The sequence below is a fragment of the Dasypus novemcinctus genome, chromosome 28 (assembly GCF_030445035.2).
Source record: "Dasypus novemcinctus isolate mDasNov1 chromosome 28, mDasNov1.1.hap2, whole genome shotgun sequence".
Lineage (NCBI taxonomy): Eukaryota > Metazoa > Chordata > Mammalia > Cingulata > Dasypodidae > Dasypus > Dasypus novemcinctus.
In genome coordinates, this window is record NC_080700.1 from 28,956,564 (window position 1) to 28,975,976 (window position 19,413).

Genomic DNA, 19,413 nt, shown 5'->3' on the forward strand with positions numbered 1-19,413 from the left:
TTGATACATTTTCTAGAAATTTGACACTTTTGGCAAAATTCAACTCACATCTGGAGTAGTCAGGGTTCTCTAGGGAAACAGAACCACCAGGAGATATTTGTAAACAGCATGAGATTTTATAAAATTGTCTTACACAACCACAGGAATGCACAAGTGCAAATTTTGTAGGGCAGGCTGCAAGCCAGGAACTCAGATCAAGGTCCCCATGGAATTGCCCAGGAGGTGTTGGCTATCTGAAGTAGAGCCGGGATTCTCTCTCTGAATGCTAAAATCACTTCTTTTAAGGCTTTCACTTGATGGAATTAGACGTTTCCTCAGTTGATTGTAGATGTAAGAAGCCATCGATGACATCATCTCACTGATGATTAAAGTTCATCACATGCCTTTGTATTACAATTAGCCCAGTGTTTGTTTGACCAGACAACTGGGCACTGTTACCTAGCTGAGTTGACTCATTAGCCTAATCATCACAATATCCATGATTAAAACCCTCAGCAAACTCGGAATAAAAGAAATTCCTTAATCTGATAAACAGCATTTATAAAAACAAAAACAAAACAACAAAATAGCTAGTATTATACTTTTAATATGGAAAAAACTTGACACTTTTCCACTAAGACTGGGATGTATTCTCTCATCATTTCTATTCAACGTTGTACTGAAGTCTTAGCCAGTACAATAAGCCAAGAAAAGAAATATAAAAGATATACATATTGGTAAGGCAGAGAAGAAAATTTGTCTTTATTTGTAAACTATATGTAATTTATAATGAGTTAGCAGTTGAAATTAGATGAGATAGAAGTGCCTGAAAAAGAACTTTTAGGAGTGATGTGTCTACAACTTGTTGACCTGCCTTTTCTTTCTTTCATATTTATGAATTTGAAATAAAGTTGTTAATAAAGTAAAAAAACAAAGCATATGTAGAAAGTTCTAAGGAATCTCCAAAAAAGTTACCAGAGCAATCAAGTAATTTAGCAAGATTGTAGGATATGTGGGCAATATACCAAAAAAAAAAAAAAAAATTTTACATGCTAGTAATAAAAATGAAAAATGAAATTTTAAAAATATTATTTATGGTAGCATAAAAACATGTATAAAGATAAATTTAACAAAATAAATGTAAGACGTGAAAAATAAACTGAAAATATAATATATTGCTGAGAGAAATTGAATACTTACTTGAACAAAGAAATTTATCTTGTTCATGGATTGGGAGAACCAGTATTGTTAAGACATTATTTTTTCCCAAATTGATCTGTAGATGCTAAGCAATCCCCATCATATTTTTTAGAAATTCACCTGTTGATTCTTATATTTTAATGGAAATACAAAATATTTTGAATAGGCAAAACAATTTTGAAAAACAATGTTGAAAGAATTATACTATCTGACATTAAGACTTTCTAAAAAGCTGCAGTAATCCAGACAGTGTGGTATTATCATAAAAATAGATAAATGGATCCATGGAACAGAATAGAAAGGCCAGAAATATACCCATAAATATATGGTCAACTGATCTTTGACTAAGCTTCAAAGTTATTCAATGTGGAAAGGGCACATTTTTCAAAGTGGTACTAGAACAAATTAATTTCCATATAATTAAATAAACTATGAACCTTGATCATTTCTTCCCACTACATACAAAAAGTAACCTTAAATTGATCATAGACCTAAATGAGAGAGTTAAAACTATAAAACTTCTAGAAGAAAAGATAGAAGAAAATCTTTGTAACCTTGGTTTTGGTAACTTTTCCTTAGGCATAAAAAGTATTAATCATAAAAGAAAAATTTGATTTGGACTTCATCAAAATTTAAAACTCTTACTTTGAAAGTCACTACTAAGAAAATCAAAAAGTTGTAGACTGAGAGAAAATCTTAAATATATCTGCCAAAGGACTTTTACCCAAAATATATAAAGAACTCTTACAACTCAATAATAAATTAGGCAATTCAATTCTTTAAAAAAGTAAACAAGAGATTTGAACAGACTCTTCAAAAAAGTATACAAATAGCCAATAAGTTCATGAAAAGATGCTCAATGTCTTTAGTCATCAAAAAGATTAAAATTAAAACTATAATGATATACTACATTACACCCACCAGAATCTCTAATATTAACTCCTCCCCCAATTAAAAAAAATAACCCTGAAAATACCAAGCGTTGGCATGGATGAGGAGCAGGTAGAACTGCCCTAAATTGTTGGTAGGAATCTAAAATGGTACAACCACTTTGAAAAACCGTTTTCCAGTTTCTTATAAAATTAAACACATATCTACCCCTTGACTCAGTAATTCCATTCCTAGATATTTACCCAAAGAATTGAAAACATTTCTCCACAGAGAAATTGTTGAATGGTCATAGCAGCGCTTACTCTCAATGGTCAACAGTGGAAAACAATTGCTAGGTCCAACAACAGGAGACTGGAGAAACAAATTCCACACAGTGGAATACTACTCAGCAATAAAAAGGGACAAACTACTGAGAGCCTCAAAAATACAGATGAATGTCAAAAAGCATTCACATGTTACTGGATGGCTCTGCTTTCTGGACTTCCAGGTTCTTGCTTTATGTTACATAAAAGAATTTAAGGACACACCATAAGATAGGCAAGGGAGTAAAGAATTTTTTTAAGCAACACAAAAATGCAAAAGGACATGGACTGCAGGCATACTGCAGGGTAAGTTGAGTGCCCGGGTCCCTAGGTCAGGGTTTTTAAAGTTTTTTTGTCCACCTCCTTTATGATGTTGGGGCAGGGCCACAGGTCTTTGTTGTTCTGATTGGCTGCCCCACCTATCAGTTCTCAGGGGTCAATGGTGAGGCCTTTTGAGGGTATCAGGCTTTCCCTTGACCCTGAATGGGATTCTCTTTCCAAATGAGATTCTTGTTCCAAATGAGATTCTCATTCCAGATCTCATGGGGTCCCTCAGGAAGTTTTCAGATGGTGGCTCACCACACATTGTCTTCCAACCATGTGGTCTGTCGGCCATGTGGTCGGTCGGCCATGTTGTCTGTCAGCCACATTGTCTGTCGGCCATGTTGTCTGCTGGGTCTTCAGCTGTGACCCAGGTCTTCCTTTTCCCTGTACTAACTTGCCTTATACCAAGCGAAAGAAGCCAGGCACAAATGAGTACATACTGTATAATTCCACTCATGTGAAATTCTATAAGATCTGAAATGAATTCATACTGACAGAATGCTGATATTTGGCTTTCTGGATCTGGGGGTGAAGAGGGAACTTGACTGAAAAGGGTCAGTAGGGAACTTTCTGCAGTGATGAAGGTGTTCTTTATCTCGATTGAGGAGATGGATTACACTGATAGATATACTTGCCAGAATTCACAGAACTGTACACTAAAGTGGGTGAACTTTAATAATTTGTTTTAAACTTACAAAAATACAGAAGCCAAGACTCTCTGTTTACCTTCTTTGATCCTAGCTCTGTGTGATATGCATTTTTTTGGAAGCTCTTCATGTAAGCTCTGACTAAATGGTATTTGTTAGTGTCTTTTTTTTCTTTTAATACTGATCCTATAAAATGAGTGTTTTTCCCATAAGACAGTAAACAGTGGTTCTTTTTTTCAAATCTAACTTTGAAGTGGGAATCCAAGTTGCAATTGTATTACCACTTCATTATGGTTTGTGTCACTAGCATCTTGTTTATCACTATAAACAATTTGTGACATACATTTATTTACACTGAAGCAGGCTAATAAGATAGGGAATTAATAGATGGATCTGGAACCTGGCAAGAGAGCCCATGTGGACATCAGAAACCCCCAACCTGGCTGCTGGAGGATCTCCACCCCCAAGATTCTGCTACCTAGACCAAAGACTTCTTCCTGGGAACGAGGAAAAACCTGGATGTTCTCTGGAAACTTTATCACTGGGTCCTCACTAAGGAATTGACGGGTGGGGTGATCAATCCAAACAGCAAGCAGCTGGAGCCCCCTTCCCTTCCATTAGCAAGGGGGCGGAATAATTAGTGATTTAAAAACAAACCTCTAGGCTTCTGCTGGCTCTCTCATCTTACTCTTTTGCCTGCAGACCTGTCCTGGCCTCTGCCCTCTGGCGCCATTTTTCCTCTGCCATGTGGCCACGCAAGTAAGATATAATCTATCATCGGGAATTATAACTTGTAAATTAGCCTTCTTTACTCCCTTTCATCTCCTTCCTCGCTACTTGGGACCCCTGCTCTGTTATTTTCTCCCATTTCTCTTCCTTCCCTACCTGAATAAATTTCTGGCCTAATTCACCCGGCGTGCTCTTGAAATTCATTTCTGCAGCATAGCCAAGAACCTAGATAGAATCCCATAACAACACATAACAATCATGGCGGTTCTTCTAAAAAAAAAAACCCTCACCTTTGGTATTTAATAACCTTCTAATGATTTTTCTTATGCCTTGTATGTAAATTTTTTGTAAACAGTGGTTCTCAATCCTCATTCTGCAGCAGAATCATCTGGGAAATGGCGGTACCTGTCCGGGTGGATGTGCGAATGTGAGACAGGTTAGTGTAGGACAAGAACAAAGCCATTATTAGCACAGCAGGAACCCAGTAAGGAAAAGGACCAGAACCTCCCTGAGGGGAGGCAGCTACTTGAGAACAAAACTGGGACTAGTATAGCCTAAAAGCCCGCCGAGACCCTGGCCATGAGGTCCCATTTGAAACTCCCCTGCTCAGAAGAAGCCCCAGATAACTCCAAAGAGAAAGGGCTCCCAGTTGGGTCCCTGAAAGCTGACAGGAGAAAGTAGAAAGGCAGCGAGTCAGGACAGACAATAGCTGAGGTCCCTCCTTATTGTGGGGAGGGGGCAGGAGGAAAAAGGCCTGAAAAAGGCCCACCCTGGGGTCCCACGCTGCGCTTCTCACCCTGTAGGAAGCCTGCACCCATGTTTTGGTGTGTACTCGTTCTTGTTTCCCAATAAACTCTTTTTTACTGGCCTCATTTTGCCGGCGTGTCTCTGAATGCTTCCTGGCAATGCAGCCAGGAACCTAGAATCCAGCTTCCGGTAACAGATGTGCCTAATGGGCACGCTCAGGAGGTTTTAGTTCAATAGCTTTTGCGGTAACCAGGAATATACAAATATTTGCACAGCTCCATAGGCGACTCAGTGGGACATCAGGGGTTTTTAAGAACCACTGGTCTAGAAAACTGGCCCCCAGTCAAACCTTGGAAAGGCGTGCTTGAAAGAGCAACGTTGCCTGGCACTGAATCCTTAAAAAATAAAATGGAAGCAGCACCGCCTTGGCTTGACATTGTAATTACGACAGTATTTCCAAATAGGGATTTTCTTTCCTTTCCTTTCTCCTGCCTCCCTCGCAATAGCATGCCTCGTTCTTCAAATGGCCCGGTGGAGATGATCAACAGTGGAAACCCAGCAGACACAAAAGGCAACCCTGCCTTCCTCCAGTGGGTGATGTCAGGGACAAATGAAATGATAAGCTGCTTGAAGCAGGGTGCTGGGAAGAGAGTAAACTGGTTTCAGGGATCAGTTCTGTCAGGAGATGTCTGTGTGATTTTAAGCAAGTCAGAGCTTCTCCTTGCAAATCCATGAAATGGATAAGAGCTCCAAACGCATCCAATAAGAGCAGCGCATATTAAAAAAAGAGTGATAAAATGTAAGGGATTACTACCGGACATGCATCTAAGAGAGAAAAAACTTCTCAACTGCTCTCTGATCCTCACATACTAACGACTGCTGCAAGAGAGTGAAATCCCTTGCATTCAGGACACGCCACTTCCATTTACGTTGTTGTTCTGAATGATTAAATTCTTACTTTCCCTCCTCCTGGAGGCTCTGAGGCGACTTTAACTCTGCATTATGTAAATATTAAAGAGCGCCCCGGCAGGCATTCCTAATTAGACCAATCTTGTATCTCTTCCAACCCCCTCCCCCTGGCCAGGGCCACCCTCTCCTTGAATGGAAGGCACAATGCACTGCATCAGCTGCTCCGAATTATGCATGCATTAGCCTGGAGATCCAGCGAGGCCTGGGTTCTCGGGGACAAAGGGACAGAGCCCGCTCTAGCATCCCATTTTTGTTTTCTCCAGCCATCCTTTGTGAGGTGGCATGGGAAAAAATCTTAATGAGCCTGCCCCCGCGGCTGCAGAAATTCTTACCAGAGAAAGAGGCAGCCCCTCCTTCCACCTGGCGAGGGGCTTTCAGAGCAAACCCCGCAACCCAGCGTCCACACTTGCACATTCCCCGAAACAATGCCCTATTTAATTTCCTAGGCAACGGAGGCTGCAAAGAAGGAGATATCCCAGCGGAATGAAGGACTTGATGTAAATAACAAAGGTCTTTAAAAAACCTAAATGAAGAGGGCATCCTCCAAAACATCCTGGCTGAAGGTTGTCTGTAAGATGAAAAAAAACAATCACCCATCCCGCAGATCCAGTTGGGGGGGGTGCGTACTGGGCCTGGATGGCAATTCTCAAGGACAGTTGGTTGTGTCCTCACTTCCTTTTACTAACTGCTGCTTGACCCATCGGCTTCATTTTAAAACCCGGTGTGGTTGCGGTTAAGCGGACTCTGGTTGCTGAGAGCAACATAATCAGGAAAACTGACAAGGAGGCAGACACCGTCAAAAGCCTGAAATCTGTATGGGAGAGAAGTAGAGAAAATGTAATACCCAGTCATTTGTACTCAATACCAAATAATATGGAATTGCCCTAGGACAAAAATTGGAAATAGATGTGGAGCAAGTTTTCCCTGGGGTCCTCCAAAGGTTGGTAAATGGCCAAATTCAAATAAAAATAATTGAGCCACTGTGCCTGGCAGTTCTGCTTCCAGCTCACCCCCGATGGGGTAACAGGGTCCTCTTGCCTTATTTTCTAGGTTGTGACTCCAGACCCAAACTCAAGCCTCTGCCTTGAATGCTTGGGTTTCCTCCCGAGACAGTCTCTGTTTCAAAAAAACATAGCCATTCCTGACAGACGAGAAATAGATATTTAAAAACAAGTCATGTTTTGGATTAGTGTGGCTTTGAGGTACAAGACAAATGAATTATTTCCTGCCTGCCCTGGAACACTTCGCTTCTGGCGTGGGATTTTGAAAGCCGAGAGCGGGTGGGGGGGGAGGAGAGGGTGGGTTCAGGGAAGGGAAACAATAGGAAATAAAAATCCATAAAAAGCCTGGGAGACAATGCTCCTTGCACTTGCCTGGGTTCTAGAAAGCCAGGGAGGAGGTTAAGTGAATGGGTTTTGCGTGTTGTAATTTAGGTGACGTATCATGACCTGTATGCTTTTAAGGCACTCAGTTTTGTTCCGTAGGCAGATTATTATAATCTGAAAAAGAGCTCTTTCCCCTTGGGGGTGGAGCTGAAAAGTTCCTTCAACGACCTATAGACCTCATCGCAATAGAAGAAATCCAGAAATAAGGTCATTTGCAAAAAAAAAAACCCTGTTTATAAATTTCTTCTTAACTGTAAGCCCCACGAAGACAAAGGTTTTTTCTGTTTTGTCCAGTCTAGTGTGGTTCCTTGGGAGTTACAACCATCCAAAGAGCATAACAAATGCCGCACTGAATCACATGGTTCTTTTAAGAATAGTATTCTGCTCTCAGAATGACAAGAAATGACAATTTTATGTCTCATGACAGCAACGTAAGAAGACCAGACTCTTTCCAGCTATCATTCATAACTTGTTATACATCTATCGCTAGTAAGTCTATCTTAGCCCTTCTTGAGACGATTTAAGTATTCAGCCGGTCAGTTTTCATGGGGTATTTTTTTTTAGTGCAAAAGATACCATGAAAAAAGTTCACAGGTCTGAATTTCTAGAGCTATTGACTTATGTTTTTAAAAAGGGAGAGAGCAGCATTCACCATATTTCAGTCTCCTTGTATAGCTTTCTTTTATTTTACCTGCATAGAGAAGATCACTTTCTTACTACTTTTTTTCAGTTGCCTTTTACCCAGTTATGTTTATTGAAGAGTTCGGTGACCCTACTCTTTATCACGGCCACCCCACAAGCTATTTCCTCTCTGGAGCACTCCTTGTACTTCTCCTTCATATCTCACCAGGAATGCCACTTCATTCGGGAAGCTTCTTGCTCCTGTCTCCTCTACCCCACAGCAAGTCAAGCTCCTTTGACGCTGGTTAGTAAGCTGGGGAATCAATAGATGGATCTGGAACCTGGCAAGAAGTCTACGTGGACATCAATAACCCCCAAGATGGCGGCTGGGAGACCCTCCCCAAGATACTGCCGCTCAGAAGAAGACTTCCTCCAGAAGCCAGGAGAAGCCCTGGTTATTCCCCAGGGACTTTATCATTGGGCCCTCCTGGGAGATTGATGGGTGAAGTAATCACTCAAAACAGGGAACAGCTGGAACTCCTTCCCTGCCATCAGCAAAGGGGTGGAATAATTAATGGTTCAAGAAGCAGGAGCAAGGCCTGAACTTGCACTCATTTGCCTTTGGACCCCTGTTCCTGCCCTCTGCACCTTACTCTCACCATTTGTCCCTGCCATGGTGGTCATGCAAGTAAAACCTGGGCATTTATAATCTATAGTGGGGAATTGCATTCTATAATTCAACCCTCTTTATCACTTTTCAGCCCCTTCCTCTCTATCTAGGACCCCTGATCTGTTATTTTCTCCCAGTTCTCATCCCCTACCTGAAAAAATTCCTGGCCTGACTCACCCAACCTGCTCTTGAAATTCACTTCTGCAGCATAGTCAAGAACCTAGACACAATCCAGTAACACCTTGCTGAGCTAAGTTTTCTCTCTTCCAACACTTTATGCACAGCACAGTTTTTATTTATTGTGTACACTCGTTAATCAATGTCAATCTTCTCTTTTGGAAAGAAACTGTCTATATTTGATGCTGGATTTAAACTCAGTGCCTCCTGAAGAAGTGTCAGGAACTATTTGTTGGGTGAAGAGAATGTTGCGAATTTTACCTCAGTACAATTGTAAGCCAGGTATACTTTTTTGTTTGGTTTTCTTGTTGGTAGCTCCTAACGCTAAACACTTAGCTTGACCTTGGCTTGGCTTTTTGCTGTTTGGTATGTCTCCCACTGGCATCTGATAAAATGTTTTAGATCGTCTCCAGGCTTCCTGTGGGCTTCTAATTTGAGATAGTTCACCACAGTTTTCCTCCACTTGGAGCCGTGATTGGTTATCTCTCACACATAATCCAACAAACTTTGTTTCTGCGTCTGTTGAGCCTCTTTTTGGAGATGACAGCTCAAAGCAACTGGATTCTCGATAAGCCTCTTCTTCCCCAAGCCAATGTCTTATGGGCAAATCCCAGGCTTTCTTCGTGTCTCAGCAACAACGTTTAGCTTTTGTTGTGGTTGAGGGCAATCAGAGTGACAACGCTGGAGGGGCAGGCACTGTGATTGTGGGAAGCTTAAATGACCTCGTTGGCCTTGCGGAAAACATTTTCGTCACCTCCACACCAACTTCACGCGTGCCCAGGATTCTCTCCCCATCCCTCCGCACACCCTGAAAACCCCGCTGGGGGAAAGTTGGACACAGGTGTGTGCACTGATAGAATTTTTTGTGTTACGTTATTATGCTGGGCTCAGAGTTTGCTAGAAAGAAGGGGGGGGGGCAGTGGAATGAGGAAAAGGGTGAGAGTTCTACCAGGCGGGACAAGGGGCAGAAAGATACATTCCATGGATGAGCTGTTAACTCTGAATGGGATTTTGAAGCTCTGCTTTGCTCACCGCACTTGCTTTTGGAAAGCAGAGTTGTGCAGAATTAGGGCTCGCCCTGCAAGGGAAAGGAGAAAGGGAATGCTTGACAAATTCTTCGCTTGCCTGATTTCAAGTCTGTTTTGGAAACATTAGGATATTCTGGGTGGTCTGTGCTCCCGATATTTTTATAAACTGAACCACACCCTAATGAAACGAGTGGTTCTATTTATGTGTGTGTCGAAGCGCAGGGCATTTAAAAGAAATTGCCTAATGGAAGTGCTCACTCTTGATAAGAAGTAATTTAAAGTCCTTGTCAGAGGAAAAGTGGCAGGTTATAAAGCCGAGTAGAGCAGAAATACGTCTGTATATATATTTAAACACATACACACATGCACACACCATGTATGTTAATGCATATTCCCCAGGAAATAAAAAGAGCATTAGTTTAACATAAGGGCCCCAAGAACTGCTAACTTTAACAGCGCAGATGGTCCCTGCAAAATCCCATGTTCTCACTTTGTTATATTAGAAACACAACCGTGGCTCTGTGGCTGATGATATTATACTTTCTGCTTAGCTCCACAACCAACGTTTCCATGGGTTTGTTAGGGAAATGTCCTTCCATATTAACCTGGTAGAGTAAGAACCAGTTCCCTCTGGAGACGGCATGCTTACTCTAAGTTGAGCTGTCATCAGCCTGGAGATGGATAGTAAGGAAACTTAAACCTATGAATGTCACGTGATCTAGGAATTCATGGATTCTTCAGGAATAAAGACACCAAGTTTCTGGTCCCAGCTGTATTATTTTGTGCAAATTTCAGCAAGGCTATAATATCTATTCACTCATCACAAAAATAAAGATACTACCAGCTCAACCTAACTCATCAGATGATTGAGAATTGTTTGGGATAATATCTGGGAAAGAGCTTTGATAAAAGTGCAGCTGTGTCACCATGCATTTGTGTGTGTGTGTGGGGGGGGTGATAGTGATGGGAGGTACAGTTAGAGTTCTGCTATGCTTCAGGGGAAAGAAAGCATAGTGGTCAGAGAGCCGAAGCTTAGGGAGATGCGGGTCAGGTGGTGCAACATCCCCAGGAACCTGCGCTTGCTGATCAATGGAGAGCTGGTGCTCTGTTGTCTCTGAAAGACAGAAACTGATACACTCAGAGCTCTGCCCTAACCCTAGCCTGGGACTTCCAAAGGACTTTATGTATTCAGCACCCAGCACAATTCTGGGAATGTGGTAGACACTCAGAACCTGTTGAATTGAAACGCGCTCTAAACTCTCGGCTGTGTGATGGCTGCAAGGAAAGAGTGCAAAGGTCCCTGGCCGCATTCCCAGACCTGTACCTCTTAAGAAGAGCCATCTGAACCCTTGTATGATGCTGGCAGAACTAACATAGTTCAAAGGCAGGTGATTATTTGGTAATTATTAGTGCTGTTCCACTAAGGGTATTCTTGAAATATATCTTTCAGTATTTCGGCAGGGCACAGGTAGTCTTTCAGGTTATGTACCAGGTATTGGCTATTTATTTATTTATTTTTTAGGAGGTACCGGGGATTGAACCTAGGACCCAATATGTGGGAAACAGGTGCTCAACCACTGAACTATAGCCACTCCCCAAGGAGAGTTAGGTTTGTTTTCTTCATTTACTTGTTTTCTTTAGGAGATATCAGGAATTGAACCCAGGAAGCAGGTGCTCAACCACTTGAGCTACATCCACTCCTTGGCCATTTATTTCAGAACATTGAATATAACTTCCCAAAGAAGTCAGGATTTGTTCCCCAGCCAGGAACTGCTTTTCCCCAGTGCAACAATCCCCCACCATTACCACACGCAGGCAAACACACAGAACCATTAATTCCACAAGTGTCTAAAGAGAGTTCTCCTGGAACTACAGGATATGACCATCCAGGTATCCTGATGGGCTATGCAAGCAGGTTCTTCCCAGTTTTATTCATTGATAGTGGGCTCCAAAGCCTGGAACAGAGATTCCTGGAGAAGAAGCATCTGAAGACAATTTAGGGCAATGAAAGGGATTCTGGGAGAAGGGTTGTTTACAGGATGCTGAAGAGAAATGAAGTAGGTTTTGGTTCCCTAGGCTGCTGAAAGCAGACACTATAACATGGATTGGCTTTTACCTTTGGGAATTTATTAGCTTACAGTTTGGAGGCTGAAAAAAATGTCTAAATCAAGACAAGTCAAGGCCATGCTTCCTTCCCTAAGACTGGCTGCTGGCAATCCATGGCTCCTCTGTCACATGGCAAGGCACATGGAGACATCTGCTGGTCTCTCCCTTCTCTTCTGAGTCTCTTTGCTTTCAACTTCTTGCTTCTATGGCTTTCTCTCTCTTTGTCTGTCTTCATCCCATTTATAAAGATCTCCAGTAAGAGGATTAAGCCCATTTCTGAATGAGGTGAGCCACACTTTAACTGCAGTAGCCTCCCCAAAATGTCTTACTTACAAGGGGTCCACACCCACAGAAATGGAATAACTTTAAGAAGATGCTTTTCTGGGGGCACGGACAGCTTCAGACCACTCCCATGTGCTATGGAGAGCCCTGATCTTCCTCAAAGAGAACCCCCAAGAGAGAATCTCATTCCCCAGACCATCAAGATTCCCTCTGCTTTGTTTCTTCCAAGTTTGGTCCCAAGGACTGAACTAGTTCTGTCTTCCCCACCTCTCCATATTGTAAACCAGAGGAGAATGCATCTTATAACCTCTCTACTCTTTTAAGCCAATATAGGATGTTTGAGGATTTTCCCAAAGAGTTTATTACTAACAAAAGGGAGACCATCTCTCTTTCTTTTTTAAAAAAAATTTTGCAATAAGATATGATGCCTACTCAGGTTTTCTGAGAAGCTGACACCAAGAAAGAATTGAAAGTATAAGGCATTTACTGAGGGGATTGCTCATGAATGATAAAGAAGAGAGGAATAGGGGTAGGCAAGGAGAGTCTCAGGTTATAGGTCTGATGGCTGTGAAGGGAGAGAGGGAAGGCAGAAGGATTAGGTAGAAAGAGCCTTAGCATGCCAGGCTAAGGGCTGAGCAAAGATTATCCATTGGAAGACCACACATTGGATAGGAAAGATGGACTCTTGTACCCCCACTGTGCTCAGTCATTGGCTGGGAGTCATTGCTTCAGTGGTGTGAGTCCAAAGATGTGGTAACTGGAGATGGTCTGACAACCACACTCCTCACCACAGATCTCTCTCGAAGGGAGCTGCACATCCCCGTAGCTTCTGAGGGAAGAGGGTGCCCCACCGAAATGTGTACACAAAGGATAGGATTAGGTACATCTGCCTTCAGAGGCACACGTGCACTCAGGCTGTGTCCCAAGCGGTTAGCAGTAAAGGTCTTCGAAGTCACTCAGAGTCTCAATCAGCTCTACGTTTGCCCCTGCATGACTTTGTGCGAGACTCTTAACCTCACCAGGTTTCAGTGTCCTCACATGGGCAATGGGAATCATGAGAGTGTGCTTATAAGGTGGCTATAAAATTAAACGATAAAGGAGAAGGCAATCCTGGTTATCTTAGCACAGGAACTTGGAGTGGGGCTGTGGGTCGGCTTGTGCACAGGTTTGGAATAGCCACAGAGGGGAAAGCAGGACCTAGTTTATTGCCTTCCTCCATTTTACCAAAACAATTCTATGCCAGCGGAAGGCAAGAAGGAAGTACTGAAAGGAAGTAGGTTGATCGAGTGCAGCAGGAGAGGAGAAGGACAATTCAGAAGAAGAAAAGAAAAATTTTAAGAAGAGGGAAAGCTGTAAGTAAGGCACAGATTGAGTCTGACCTTAGAGAGTTTGCAATGCCCTAAATTCAAGCACAGCCAAGGATTCCCAGGGACAACAGCCTGCAGCAGGGTGACCGGAGCAGCTGCCCCATCTCACCCCCCATCTGCCATATTGGCTCCCCCCTCTTCAGAGTCTCACCCCAATTTTTCTGGGTGTCCTCATAGATATCTCTTACAAGCCCATAATAGTTGTGTGCATGGTGATGTCCACTGCTTCTGTTGAGGCCACCAGGGGGTAGGCACTTGCCACTACTTTTATCACCAGAATCCTTTGTGTTGAAGGAACTGCCAGGATGCTCGTCACAGTCACATTGCATATTCTTAAGGTGTTCTTGGGTTTGCTTGCCTCAGGGTCTTTACTTGCTAGATGTGTGTTTGATCCTGAAGTCAGGAAAATGTCCCTCTCCCTGCTTGGCTGTACTTTGTTTGTACTCCCAGGGGCTCAAAAAGCCTGCTTCCTCCTACAGCTCCATTCCCATGGAGCTCAGACATGAGTTTGTGTGTGTGTGTGTGTGTGTTTTTAGGAGGTACCTGAGAGATTGAACCCAGGACCTCATACATGGGAAGCAGGCGCTCAACCACTTGAGCTACAACCACTCCCAGGCATGAGTTCTTGAGGCCAGGCTGGGAGAGTCTCTGAGGCAGACTCCAAGCTGTGCTTCTCACCCTAAACACCCCCTCCCCCCAGGTGCCACACAGAAACCGGATTCCATGCCCACACAAACATGCTTGTGAAAATTGATTCAGGTGTGTCCAATTCTGACTTCAGGCTCCCCATAGGACCTACGCCACATAAATCTTCACTGTTAACATAGATTAGAAGAAAGTCCTGCAGAAAAACAAATATAACATGATGGCACCAGGAACTGGTGGTTTTCAAAGCCCAGAGAGCATTAAAATGAGTTGCATTTAGAGAATAATTTTTTACAAATCACTTTGACAGAGTGATCTATTTGATCAGTATTTAAGTCACTTGCATCTTATCATGGTTCTGTAGGGTAGCATTCTTATTTGCATTTTCCAAAGGGGAAACTGAGGGAAAAGGCATCTGCTAAATTGAATTGTCTGCCTCAAAGCCAGCTGGAAAATGGGGACACTGTGGACCAGTTAGGGCACTCTGGTTGTAAGCAACAGCAACAGGAACAGGTTTCTGCAAACCCAAGGGTTCATTTATTGGAATGAACCCACAGCATTCAAGGAAAGATGAAGAACTAAGTCAGAAACGACCAGGCAACTTCCAGCCTTTAGGTAACAAAATTAATTGTCAATACCTTCAGGATACTGTCATTAGGATATCTAAATTCAGATAATTTTTTTTCAGTCCTTGAATCAAATTCCAAAGGAGAAAGAATCACTTACCTTACCCTTCCTGATTCAGTGGAGGGCAGGTCTTCTTGATTGAAAATCCCAGCAAGATGCTTTAAGATGTTTTTATGATTCTTGCATGTAGAAACGACATTTTTTTTTGTCTCCCACTTTCACTTAAAATTGATTCTATAATGCTATTTTTTTCCAATGGGGCAAATCCCATATTTCTGGTCACTCTTATTACTATAAAATGTTCTTCAGTCATTTAGAATCACAGACAAAGCTTGTTCAACTGTTAATATGCCAGATCTAGTGTAATAATTAAAATTTCACTCCTGATTGAAAGTTGAAACTACACATCCTCCAGCTCAGGATTGTTTCTTGTGGGAAGCCCCAATCAGGAAAGGAGAAATGCTAATTTTTTCTGTCTTATCTTGCAAATCATGGTCTGTGATCCTCTGGAGTTGTAGGACATGGAGGGAAAGGTGTAAAGGAGAGCAAGAACATTCTGACTTGACTTGTACGGTTGTGCTGCTCTGACATTGATGTTCTCTGAATGTGGCAGAGGTTTAAAGTTCACCATTTGTTTTTTGGGTGCTCTCCTGGTGTTTTGGAGCCTCCTTTCTCCTGGGGGTCGCTCCTCTGCTTACCTCTTCCTCAGCTGTAGGCACTGCACACTAGCAGCCCTCTTGTACAGAACCTGAGAATACCGATAACGACTTTCTCAAACAAATGACTCACATCTATTTTGCAGTTTTCTCCTCTTCCATCTATGACTTCACTCCTTAACGTGGGTGATCGGTGACGATGGAGACTGCAACTGGAGATGTATCTGTAAGCCCAGGAAAGGCAAGGATTGCTGGCAAACACTAGAAGCCAGATGAAGCGTAAACCTTTTCTTCCCCAGGGACTTTGGAAGGAGCATGGCTTCGTGGATACCTTGATTTTGAACTTCTAGGTCCCAGATCTCTGAGAGAATAAATTTCTCTTGTTTTGAGCTATTCAAGTCATGGTACCTTGTTACAGCAACCTTAGAAAATGAATATGTATAACCAAAATTGTAAAAAAAAATACCCCATAAGTTCTAGCTTTGTTTTTTTCCCTGACTGGCAACTCCAGGTTCAGTTACCAACAGGCAGGCCAAAGCCAGTAGAATGAAGATTGAAGTTAAAAAGGAATGGGTGAAGGGAGAGGTTGCAGGGGAGTTAATCAGGCATAAAGGAATGAAGGCTAACTTGTGGTTCTTACTCCACTCAAGAATGAGGCACATTCTACTTTATGCATGAAGTATTCCAAAATCGAATAATCTAGTTCCAACTCTTTATCCTGTTATAAAAATAATTGCTCTTAAAGGTACTAGGGAATTTCTGCAGGGAGTTATTCATGTTTTCAAGGCTCAGGTGGAAGGGACACACGATCTTGGGAGGAGGGCAAATGTCTGGGGTAGTTACAGTTAAGGGAAGAATTCCATGAGTAAATATGACTAAGTTCCTTAAGTTTGTAAGTCAGGTAGTTAGAGTCAACACAATATTACAAAACAAAGAATTGTTTTGCCAGTCACTGAAAGGTGTAGCTCTTTTATGACTACATTTTTACATATAATCTGAGCTATAATAAATGAAGCCAAATTAAATAGAAGGCTTTCATCAAAAATAATTTCAAAACAGGCAGTATTAGCGACACAAATGTCTTCATAACAAATCGATTGTTAGCAGGACAATTCACAGCAAAGTAGCTAAACTCCTGATTAATTGCCTGGCTCTTTTAGCAGTGGACCTGCCCAATGACCTTTAAAGTAATGGCTTGATTGAAAAAGGAGGTCAAGCAAAGAAGGAACTTAAAAACAAGGGTGTCAAGCTAGATTAACTCACCCGTGATGAAATGGGAATTACGGTTGGGGAACTCCAGTTTAAAAGAGAAATTATGAAGTGCTGTAAACTTGCACTTAAGAAAAAAAGAAATATCTCTGAGGTTCAAATGACATTCCTATTGGCATAGACTGTGATTGCCCCAGTGGCACCACTCAGGAATCAGACTGGTTCCAAACTAGCTGTGGAAGTTTGGGTCAATCTGTGCAGGGGATGCTAGGATGAGCTACAGGAAAGATAGAAATGAAGACCACTACCAGGTTTTAAATTGGAATCCAGAGGTTCTAGGCTCTACTTCTTAGAGCATGGCTGGAAACAAGGGTGGGAGCCAAGAGATCCTCCATTTTGATTAGGACTAGAAGTCAGGTAACAATTGTCTGCAGAATCTTCAGCCTTGCTCTTCTGAGTCCCATTCCTTCCTCTCCTCTACCCTCCTCCTAGGTTTCAGGAGATTATTTTACATCAGTTGAGTGAAAAGAGCTGGGGCTTTGAGTGGGAAGACGCAGGTTCAGATTTCAAAGACCGTGCTTACTTCCTGTGTGACCCTGGACTTGAAGTCTCTGCACCTTAGCTGTGTCATCCATGAATGATGTTAGTGACATCCTACCTAGTTTACAGGGCTATTGGAAGATGAAATAGAGTCATGGCTATGAATCCACTTTATAAACTCTAAAGCCCTACATATATTCTAATCACAACTATTTCATGGAGGTCTGAATGAATGTCTCATTCTGCATTATTTTGTTTTTTACTCAGAAATATTAATTACGTGTTACTCTTTAGTTCTAGTTGAAGAGAACAGGAATTTGTTGTAGCTTTCTCATAGTGGTTCTTAATCTTAGCTGCATCTGAGAATCATTTAGGAAGTTTATAAAAACACCCCTTAATATGTATGTCACATTCCAGATAACTTAAATCAGAACCTCTAGGAGTGATATCCAGGTATCAGTATATTGTAAAGTTTCTGAGGTGCCAACTTTGAGAATTACTGCCTTAATAAGGACTTGAGTCATCGGGGGAAGGGAGAAGATTGTGATTACAATTTGGGAGGGCAGAGATTTCTTTCTCAAGGTCTCCCACTTCTTTATTAAAAGCATAGGGGGGGAGTAGACGTAGCTCAGTGGTTGAGGGCCTGCTTCCCATGTACGAGGTCCTGGCTTCAATTCCCAGGTACTCCTAAGGAAAACAAAAACAAAAAACAAGCATAGGAGCCATCTGATTCATGATCAGTTTTAGACTAACCAAAACATTGGCATAATAGCTAGAAAATAGTCTCCAAAATTCAATAAAACAATTTTATGCTTAATAATAGCATCACTCTGGAAGGAAGTGATTATTCCAGTTTCAATCATCAGGGATGAAGGGGAGTTCTTAAGCAGAAATGAAACTGGGAGAGGGTCTTGGACACCAGGGCAATGTATCACGATCCGTAGGAGGACTCTCTCCTAATGCATTGAGATGATACAGGGTTTATGGGACAAGGAAGCGAAGCCCTTGGCAAGATGCTTGTAAAATGGTGCCAGCCCTTGGAGGATAGAGTGAGGCTGTTTTAAAAGGGGATGTGAAAACAGGAGAGGCAGTTCTCCATCGCGGCAGAAACTGGAGTTTTGAAAACCCGGGTACTGATACATTCCCTAACTTCCAAAAACAAGTTCTCCCTTGTTTTTCCTAATTCTTTTTGTAAGTGTCAGCGATGCCACCTGCCTTGAAAGGGGAAAAGGAAAGGCATTTTTGTCCATCCTTGGATCAAGCCTTAAAAAAAAGCACTACACCCTTGGGGCCAACAGGGTGGCTGCTCTAGGATGGTGAGAAACTCTACTTGAAGGTGAAACTCAGAGGACAAAGTTGAGGCTGCTTGGTCAACCATCCCTCCTCAGCAAGACATCACCTTTCCATCCATTCAATCCATCCTCACAGAGAGCTTTCAGCGGGTCCACCACTGCGGCCTTAAGCACTGTGGACACAAAAGTGAGCAAGCTCTCTTGGAGCTTCAATCTCACTTGAGCAGACCTAGAATAAATAAGTTAACAAATCACTATCTGACAGCTTCAGGTGGTGATGGGTGCTATCCAGAACAAAAAAACCCAGGTCAACGGACGGAAAAAACCAGGAAAGTGGAGGGTTACCATTTTATCTAGGGTGATCAAGGACGATCAGAATAGAGGCAAATAGCTAAACTAGGTTGTTTAAGTTTTACTTCCTTTTTATTAAAAGTATCGGCATTTCCTTAAGTTTACAGTTAACAAACCAATCTCCAACGCACTGTCTTAGTTAATGATTTACCGTGATCCTGTAAGTGGAGTAAAAGAGGCCTTGCTGTTTTTATTTTACAGAGGGTGAAATTAGCACAGAGCCACTAGGTGTGGGAGCTAAGATTCATAGCCAGCCTGTCTTCCTACAGATCCCTCACTTTCTATCCACCCTTGATTTCTTTGTCTCCCCAAGGATGCCCAAACAGAATAAGAGGAGAGAGTAGCCCACCCCCTGGTCTCACCACCCACAAACTGCAGGCAGATTGGACTAATAAAAAGAAATCACCCCCACCAGTTCTTTCAGCATTTCCTGGGCACGCTTCAAATATCTAAAGGAGTTTCCCACGGTAGCCCGAGAAGCTTTAAAACTTCTTAGCCTGCCGTCCAATTCTGGCCTCAGTATGTTTCGTATTGTTTTGTTTTGTAGGTTTTAAAAATGGAATTCCAGCTCAAGTAATAGAATTAATCATTATCCTTGCTTTATGGTATGCTCTTTTCATCGGGTCCATACTTGGCCTTCTTTACCGCTTCCATTTTATTTATTTCATT

The 19,413-nt window shown here is 42.2% G+C and overlaps 1 long non-coding RNA gene across 1 annotated transcript; it reads right to left on the reverse strand.

Moving 5' to 3' along the window:
• Positions 1-562: 562 nt before the first annotated feature.
• Positions 563-15,858, reverse strand: LOC131276417 (uncharacterized). Its single transcript, XR_009183894.1, has 2 exons — positions 14,796-15,858; positions 563-6,599 (listed from the first exon to the last, which is right to left on the reverse strand). It is a non-coding gene; the product is annotated as an uncharacterized lncRNA (long non-coding RNA).
• Positions 15,859-19,413: the final 3,555 nt, after the last annotated feature.